Genomic DNA, 10364 nt, shown 5'->3' with positions numbered 1-10364 from the left:
CCTCCTCTTGCCCCTTCAGTCCTCTCTGGTAGCTGAATGTTGAAGATGCTTCAATAACATTAGGGATTCTGACTTTCAAAGGATTAATAACAATTTTAAAGACCAAAGGGAAAGGTAATATGCAATATTTATTTCAATGTTGCTTTTGCATCATCAAATTACAGATGTTTAAGAGTCATTTGATAAAATCAAAACAAAACCAAAGAAAGGCATGCTGATATTTTCTTATGATGAAAGCTTATCCTAATTATAAAGTAAAAAAAAAGTAAATGAAATTTGAGTGCTGGAGTCATAAAACCCAACCAAATACATTTATCCCAGATAATGTGCTCACCTAAAGAAAAATAAAACTCTGGCAGTTTCCTTTGAACTCCTATTATTATCTAGCCTCATAAGCATTGGGTTTGATGTTATTTACTTACTTTCTTATTTATTTAATTATTCTTTATTTTTATTTCTTTATTTCTTAACTATCAGAAAGTTAGTGACCCATCAAGATTTGGGTATTCTACGTGGCCCAGACATTCATTGATATTGTACGCTAATGTAAAGAAAGTTGGTCTGAAATTTAACAACTTCAGCCTCACAGGACATCCCTGTGTTTTTCTCTTCCCATTTCTCATTCCTCTTTCCAAAAACAAACAGGGATTCCCAGATAACAGATAAACTTTTACTTTTAACATCTCTACGGATTGTGATATATTTAGTCAATCATGGTCCAAGGCATAAAACAAAATTCACTGTAAGTATTAAGTGGGAAGGGACAGACGTTTAGGTTATTATAAAGCCATTGGAAAGCCTGAAGAAGCAGGATCTAAGTTGGGCCTCCTGGAATGCTCTCTGAAAACACAGAAAGTAGTCTGCTAGAGAGGTTACTGCATCTAAGGCCAGGCTAAACCTGGAAGACCCCACCACCAGCAACAGCATCCAGACAACAGGAAGACAAATGAAGCTGCATCCAGGAACTAGAGAATTAGATCAAGAAGCTGGAGACACCTAGGAAGCTGGCGAACGAACACTGGAATCTCAGGAAAACTGCAACCTTCCTAACCACCAGTGACAGCCAGAAGCCAATTGAAGACGGCCTCCGACTCGCTTCTATTTTCCAAATCTTAAGCAAGTGCCTCTAATTGGAAAGCCTGAATTTATATTCAGAACTCTGTGGGTGCAAGGGAGTCAGGGCATTCAAAAAAAAAATTTTTTTTCTAACCTTTCCAAACGCAAGGTGAAATGAAAGTTGAGGACCAATTTAAGTATTTACTATATACATAATTTAAAAAATAATTTGTATTGAATAATTTTTATAAATGTATACTTAAAAGTATACTTAAAAGTATACAGAATTAAAGGATTATAGTGACAGTTCAATTTGTGGCATTGGCATATACAAATATTTAACACAGATTATACATAAGGACTGAGAGAAAAACAAAGAAGGAATTATACTTCCTCACACAGAGACAAACGACAGGATTAATACCTTCAACCTTCTTATGCCTGGAACCGTCCATTTCCAGCTCTACTGTCATTACCTTAATGTAATGCACAACCATCTCTGACCCTGACTATTTCAGTAGTTTACTGAATGGTCTTTGGGAATCTACTCTGTCAATCTTCTATTCTGTTTTCCACAGAGAAGCCGGAGCAAAACAAATTTTTAAAAATCAGTAGACTTTATTTTTCTGAGCAGTTCGTGTTTACAGAAAAATGAGCAGGAAATACAGAGAGCTCCCCCATACCCTCTCATCCTCCTCCCACTTCCAGTTTCCTCTGTTATAGACACCTTGCATTAGTTGTACATTTGGTACAATTGATGAACCATTATTGACACATGATTAACTAAAATCACAGAGTAGACTCTGTGTGTGTTGTACATTCTATGGGTTTGGCCAAATGTATAATGACATGTATCCACCATTACAGTACCATAAGAGAATAGTTTCACTGCCCTAAAAATCCCCTGTGCTCTACCTGTTCATCCCTCCCTCCACTTATCCACCCCTCCCAACTCCTGGCAATCTGACCTTTTTTCTGTCTTCATAGTTTTGTGTTTTCCGACTGTCAAATGTTGGAATTATATAGTACGTAGCCTTTTCAGTTTGGCTTCTTGCACTTAGTGTTATGCTTTTAAGGGCCTTCCATGACTTTTTGTGACTTGATAACTCATTTTTTTTTTTTATTGCTGAATAACATTCCATTGTATGGATCTACCAGTTTGTTTATCCATTTACCTACTGAAGGACTTGACTTGTTGGCTGCTTCCAAGTTTTGCAATTATGAATAAAGCTGTTATCAACATTTGTGTGCTGGTTTTTGTGTGGACAAACATTTTCGACTCATTTGGGTAAATAACAAGGAATGAGATTGCTGGGTTGTTTGGTAAGAAAGAGTATGTTTAGTTTTCTAAGAAATTGCCAAACTGTGTTCCAAATTGGCTATACCATCTTGCATTCCCATCAGCAATGAAAGTTCATGTTGCTCCACATCCTGCCAGCATTTGGTGTTGTCGGTGTTTTGGATTTTTGCCATTGGACTTAACCATTGTAACAATGGTATCTCATTGTTTTGCAAATATTTTCTCCCCACCTGTGGCTTATCTTTTCATTTTCCTAACAGTATCTTTTGCATAGCAGAAATTTTCAGTTTTAATGAAGTCCAACTTATTTTTTCTTTTATGGATCATGCTTTTAGTGATGTATCTAAAAAAGTCATCACTAAACTGAAGGTTACCTAAATTTCCTATGTATCTTCTTTAAAGGTTTGTGTTTTACATTTAGGTCTCTGATTCAAGTTTATTTTGTGAAAGGTGTAAGGTCTACGTCCATATTCACTTTTTTTTTGCATGTGGATTTCCAGTTGTTCCAGCACCATTTGTTGAAAAGACTATCCTTTCTTCATTGAATTGCCTTGATCCTTTGTCAAAGGTCAGTTGACTACATTTTTGTGGGTCTATTTATGGTCTCTGTATTCTGTTCCATTGATCTAGTTGTCTGTTCTTTCACCAATACCACGTGGTCCTGGTTACTGTAGCTTTATAGTAAGTTGACATCTGGTAGTGTCAGTCATGCAACTATGTTCTTCTCAATGTTGTGTTGGCTATTTTGGGTCTTCTGCCTTTACAATTAAACTTTAGAATAAATTTGTCAATATCCATAAAATAACTTCCCGCAGTTTTGATTGAAATTGTGTTGAATCTGTAAAGCAAGTAGGGAAGAATATCTTGACAGTATTGAGTCTTCCTATCCATGTACATGGGATATCTCCATTTTTTAAAAAATAAATTTCTTTCACCAGTTTTGTAGTTGTCCTTATATAGATCTTGTGCATATTTTGTTAAGATTTATACCTAAGGTTTGTTTGTTTTTCTTTGGTGCTAATATAAGTGGTACTGGGTTTTAAGTTTCAAATTCAAATTGTTCATTACTGGTATATAAGAAAGTGATTGCCTTTAACTTTGTATACTGAAACCTTGCTGTAACTGTAACTGCTTAATCCTGCTTCCAGGTTTTTTTTTTCTTTCTTTCTTTCCTTTTTTCTTTTTTTGTGATTTTCTACATAGACAATCATGTCATCTGTAAATAATGTTTTATTTCTTCCTTCTCATTCTATATCTTTTATTTCCTTTTTTGCATCTTATTGCATTGCATTAGCATAATATTGCATCATATTGCAGTATGATGTTGAAAAGCAGTGGTAAGAGGGGACATCCATGCCCTGTTCCTGATCTTGGTGGAAAAGCATTTAGTTTCTCACTATTTAGTATGATATTAGCTGTAGGTTTTTGTAGATTTTTTTATCAAGTTAAGGAAGGCCCCTTCTATTCCAAGTTTGCTGAGAGTTTTAATCATGAATGGGTGCTGGATTTGGTCAAGTGCTTTTTCTGCATGTATTGATAAGATCATATGATTTTTCTTCTTTAGTCTGTTGATGTGATGGATTACAGTAATTGATTTTTGAATGTTGACCCAGTCTTGCACACCTGAAATCCCACTTGTGTATGGTGTATAATTCTTTTAATACATTTGAGTTAAGTATAAAAACAACGAGGTCACGGTCAGCAGGTTATTATACAAAGTTCGTGAGCAAATTCAACCTACTATCACAACTCTAAGTAAGTAAACGTAAGTTTTATGCACAAATATTTTTTAAAGTTTTCTTTTCTATAATCTCATGTTGACAGGCAACAATACTTGGAGGACAATATTAAATATAAATCTAAGAATGTTATAGGAATAGTCTTTGTCCTTCTGAGTAAACACATACTTAAGTACTTTAACCTAGATTTTATGGTAACTGCTATGTAAATATTCTCTGACCTTTAAAAAAAACCTCTAAACATATATGCATTCCCCAAAGTACTTCTGACAGTCTTAGAAAGCTTTCTCATTACATCCTATTCTGTACAATTTTAGACAAGTCTCAGTTGCATTGAGTTTATAATTTTTTTCATAATCACAAAAAACTGACGTATTACCACTTATTATCTGTCCTTTCCCCACTCATTTGTAGTGCTATATTAACCAAATATCAAGTTTTTATATATGTGTGAATTTGTTTCTGAGTTCTCTATTTTTGTTTCTTTAGTCTGTTTACTCTTACACCAATCAGTCATTAGATTTACAAGTTTCTTTATCTGGTAGAGCAAGCCTGCTTACATTTTTCTTCTTCAACATTTTTATGACTACTCTTGACACTTTCCTCTTCCATATAAATACTGGAATCATTTTGCAGGGTCCACAAAACTTATTTTGAAATTCGATTGGAGTTGAATTTATAGATTAATTTAGGGAGAATGGACATATGTACAATATTGTATCTTTCCATCCATGAATAATGTCTATCTCCCTATTTAGTTGTGCTTTTTAAGAAGTTCTTCAAAAATGCTTTGTAATTTTCTCTGTTGTCTCCCCCAACCCCCTTCCCACCGAGATTTATTGCAGCTTGCTATTTGGAGGCTGAGGCATTTTACTGCATTTTTTGGACTGATGTGTAGGAATGCTGTAATTGTATATTTTTCTTGGATCCAGAATAATAGTTCAAAAAATTTTGCCTCCCTTGGAGTTGTACAGACAGTAATATTATCTGTACATAAGATCAGTTTCATCTCTTCCTTTGTAACTTTCATACTTCAGATATCTCCCTTTCCCACTTCTGGAAGACTTCTGCGTATTTAATTTTAAGCAATGCTTTTTCTTCATCTACCGAGTTATTAGTATAGATCTTTTCCTCTAACCAATAAAATGTATTATAGAAATAAATTTCCAGATGCTGAGCCATCACTGCAATCCTGAGATAAACCCTATCAGTTCTTTTTTGGTTTGTTTGTGAGCAACTGCTGAATTGTCATATCTTGTTTAGGATTTTTAGCAACTATGTACGTAAGTGAAATGATCTATAATTTCCATTTATACTGTCCTTGGCCTGGTTTGAGATCAGTTAATACCATAGGTGTAAGGTGTGTTGGATACTTTTTAACTAAAAGTTTTTATAATACAGGAATTAAGTATTCCATGAAGGCTTAGTAAGTCTGTATCATCTGTGGGGAGAAGACTCATGATTATCAACTCAGTCTCTCTCATGGTTATTGGTTTATTCTGACTTTCTATTCCTTTTTGAGTCAATACTGATAATGTATCAATATTTTTCTAAAATATAACACATTTCATCTATGCTTTCAAATACTGTGGTGTAAAGTTGGTCATCCTGCGTTTGTGTGACTTTCAAAGCCTTTATTGGTACTAATATGACTTCTTCATTTAATCATCAGTATACCAGAGAAAATTAGTCATCATTTGTCATCTGGGTCCAATGGACGCTTTTAATTTTTAAGAACATTTAAAGTTATTTAGCAAAATGTAGAGAATAAAGAGATAGTTAGAAAGAACTTTATTAGACATCTTAATAAGAATGTAAACATAGGAAACCCAAATTTTTATTCAGTATTTTCGTGGTTTTGAAAGTATTTAATACGTAAGATGGGTAGCATCTCGAACATAAATAGGTGTTCATCTACTGTCACGAACTTAGAATATATTCATCTTATAAACCTTGACTCCAGAGTTTAAATATATCTCTAATGGGCTTTAGTTTATTATTACTTCTTGTTCTTTTTACACTTGCATCTTTAAAATGCAATACATTTAAGAACTTTGATGTCATATTTTTGTTAAGGAAAGGATGGTCATTTCTTTTTGCTTCATAATTGCAAAACACTTTCACTTTCAGATTTATAAACACCAATCAGAATGGTAAATCCAATTGATTTTTCACTTTTACATCATCTATTTCCTTTTAATCAATTCTGAATACACACCTGCCTTTAGTATTTGTCTACCTACAATTCTGATTAACAAACAGAAAAGATGTTCTTGTCACAAAGTACTGTGATGAAGTCTTTCCTTTTGGATGACTGAGTAAATGAGAATATCATATTTCTTTCGTCCTTAGAAATATATTGTTCACTTATTGATTCTTGAATTTGAGAAAAATTTTTCTAGGATATTGTCATCTGAAAATTTATAGTCTGAGAGTTTGCTTATAAGAGATCAGAGTGCTGATTAATTTAATAATCATGAAATACCTGCTAATTTTCTTTTCTTTGCCATTATGGGTGAAAAATGAAAAATGCCAAATTCTTAATTGTGCCCAAATAAAAGCTTAAAAAAACATTTACAGAGATTGTGTCTCTAGACTTCTTTTATCCCTTATTTAAAGATGATGCAGGATTTAGGGCAATGCAAAGAAAACAGAAGGATGATGCAAGTGATGATTATCCTTGCATTATCCTTCTAGGTGATTCCATCACTTTGTTTTCTTACTGTAGTTCTTTTTTTAAGGATAGTTCCTGATGTTACACCAAAGGTTAACATTGTTTATATTTTTCCTTTTGTCCTTTTTTTTATCAATCTGTTTTTTTTTTGGCTCCACAGTGCGACTTGAGGGATCTCAGGTCCCCGACCAGGGATTGAGCCCGGGCCACAGCAGGGAAAGCCTGGAATCCTAACCACTAGGCCACCAGGGAACTCCCTTTTCATCAATCTTTATCGACTTTAGTTAATCCAAGGAATAGGCTTTTTTGTTGACAATCTCTATAGCTTTGCCTTGTTTCATTGACTTATTTTTTTGAGGGTACTTTTTGTTTTTACATTTATTGAACATTTTGGTCAGAAAACATGATCTGCCTATCAAATCTTTGAAATTTGCAAAGAGTCTTTGTGATTTACAACACTTATAAAAAATTTATTATATACTTGTGTACTTGAAAAAACGTGTACATGTTGTATATAAATACATAATTTCTATTTTATATACCAGTTCTTTTTTTAAAAATTAATTAATTAATTAATTTATGGCTGTGCTGGGTCTTCGTTTCTGTGTGAGGGCTTTCTCTAGTTGTGGCAAGTGGAGGCTACTCTTCATCGCGGTGCGCGGGCCTCTCACTGTCGCGGCCTCTCTTGTGGCGGAGCACAGGCTCCAGACGCGCAGGCTCAGTAGTTGTGGCTCACGGGCCTAGTTGCTCCGCGGCATGTGGGATCTTCCCATACCAGGGCTCGAACCTGTGTCCCCCGCATTAGCAGGCAGATTCTCAACCACTGCGCCACCAGGGAAGCCCTATACCAGTTCTTTATATCCCTACAAATTCTACATCTGCTTGTTATATCCATGTCTAGTAGAGATGTGCTAAAATCCCCACTGTGATTGTGAATTTCAAACTTTTTATAGCTTTTTATTTTAGATGTTATCTTTTCTAAACCAACAAATAGATTGATTCCATCTATCTAATCCAATCTGAAAATCTGCCTTTTAAAAGATATTACTTTGTTAAGATTCATTGTTATTACTGGAATATTTGGACTTACTGCTGTCATTTACTTCTTTTCCTGACTTCTCTTGGATTTATGGTTTACTATATTCCTCTTTCTCCCTCCTCTGATGATTTGAGAGCTTTAAAAATTTTAGTCATATATTCTCTGAAGTAATTTTGAAAAGTGATGTACCCTTTTATACTTTTCAAGTCAACATAAAAACACTTTTATCGTAAGTTTCAAAAATTGCAAAGGAAGTCATTTCGGTAGAACTGATGTTTTAAGCTAAATCCATTACATTATTAAAGTATCCAACTGAATCTAATTATCACAGTAATTTGCTATCTAAAAACACTCTTTAACATAGTAGGAAATTTTACACTATTTTATTCCCAACTCATATTTCCATTTTACTTTCCCACGTAATCTTTATCTCATTGTAATAAAGTGTAATGCTTGAAAGTTCTTACTGATATCTTGTCATACATCTGTTTCTCAAAAATGTATGAAAAATATATTTATTGAAAAATAAATATAAATTTATTGAAAAAATATATTTGGAAATTAAAAAAAAACCCATTTCCAATGGCTAAAAACTTCCAAGTGTTGAAGTTATCTGTTATCTGGATTATCATTACTATTCAAACAATAAAAACACCATAAATACTGCTAATTGCTAGAATGAGACATTAATTTTATTACTATTTTTAAACTATAGATATAAATGCTGAGAAAACTCATTTACGCATACAAATAAAAAGGGACAGACTTTTGTTATAGTGATGTCACTTAATTCTTGTACACCTTTTAAGTTATATGCCAAAAATAATAAACTGATCATCAAATTATTTTTAATGATCTTTAACTAACAATCTGATTAAGTTTTCTTCCATTTTGTTGAAAACAAAGAATTGAAAAACCACTCTCACTGAAGACCTTGTTGTTCAGGCCATTTTCTTTCTCATATCCTTGGAAAGTTAACCAAAGGCCTTACTGAGACTTATCTATAACTTTTTCACTGACAGTCATCTTGTTTATGAAGCCTAAAATTAAGACAACCGTGAATATAAACACCCCCATAAATTCCACATAATTATTGCGGATAATTCTACATAGATTAGAGAACAGAATATAAATACCTGAGACGGAAGAATTAATCCTAACTAAGTAAAGCTGGTATTCCACAGTTAAATGCACTGTCCTCGACTATGTTTTGTGGACATTTACACCCAAACCTATACGTAAATACATGTTCTGCTTTTAAAAGTATTGTTTATGGTATTTTATCAAACTAAGATGTACATTTTAACATCTCTGAAATTGGGATGCATCTTATAATTGACAGCATATTATAGTTTAGTTGGCAGTGTTTTTACTAAGTGGTATATAATGGATTATATATAATTATATAATAATAGTTTCTTAGGTTAGATGAAAAATTAGACTGTGGAAATTAAGAGCAAAAAAGATGTTGGGTCACTACTAAGTTCTGGGTTTATACAACGTATACTTACGACTATCATGGGTTTTATTTACAGTAAAATCCACAATATATTTCTGTTAATTTAAACTAAACACATAGTAGGAATGAAAAATAAAACAGAAATGGCTCAGAGACAATAAGCAGGAGACTTGGGCCAGGTAAAAAATTAATACGGATTTATAGAATCTAATAATGAACTGGCAAAGGATAATAAAAATGTTTCTCCTGAGAATCTGAAAAATGCTCTAGAAAATATAAAAATCATGAACTTACCTCTGAAATATGATGTTTTAAGATGTAAGGTTAATATGTCAGAAATAAACATGGAAATTTTAACTTCTTCCTCCTTGAAATCATGCAAATTATGCTATTAAGACAGGTTTGAGACATATTCATCAGGTTCTTTATCATTATTGAAAATGGGGAAAAGACAGTTTGCTTGACAGCAGATTCACCAAAACCCATCATGCTTGTATACCAATCTTAAATATTGTAAGATAAATGAGGCAAGCAACTTTTTCATTGTTTCCTAAAAATAAAGTGCCTTTCCCTTCATATTATGTTCATGCTCTCTGCTTTCACATGATTCACCCACAGGAAAAATGATTTTTTGAATAGTCAGGAGACAAAAAAGGCAAGGCCTATAAACAAACACTGTCATCCCTCTATCTCCCTACTTGACAACACATCGGAGTTCTGAATATCTCCACATGGGCCAACATAACTCATTTCTAAGACCACACTTCACCTGTGATGAAAATACGTTAACTTCCACCATACTTCCTTGGGCAGTCAGAAAGGTCTGCTTGAGTTCAAAGGGCAGGGACATAACTCTATATCTTGATGAGGTAGAGGCAAGGTTCTGGAAGAGTCTGAGGGACTTGAAATATTGTTGGCATCATTTTTGAAAAGCACAACCTGCCATAGGTTTCTTCTGTCAAGTGGGAGAAGGGTAATTATGAAAAGGCAGAAGGGAAGAAAAGAGAACTGGCATAATCCACTGATCATGGAAGTGTTCTTTAAGCACATCATTTTAACTATAGAGTGCATTTGGGATTTGAGGATCTGGATCAAAA

The sequence above is a fragment of the Eschrichtius robustus genome, chromosome 8 (assembly GCF_028021215.1).
Source record: "Eschrichtius robustus isolate mEscRob2 chromosome 8, mEscRob2.pri, whole genome shotgun sequence".
Taxonomy (NCBI): domain Eukaryota; kingdom Metazoa; phylum Chordata; class Mammalia; order Artiodactyla; family Eschrichtiidae; genus Eschrichtius; species Eschrichtius robustus.
This window is presented reverse-complemented; position numbering follows the sequence as displayed.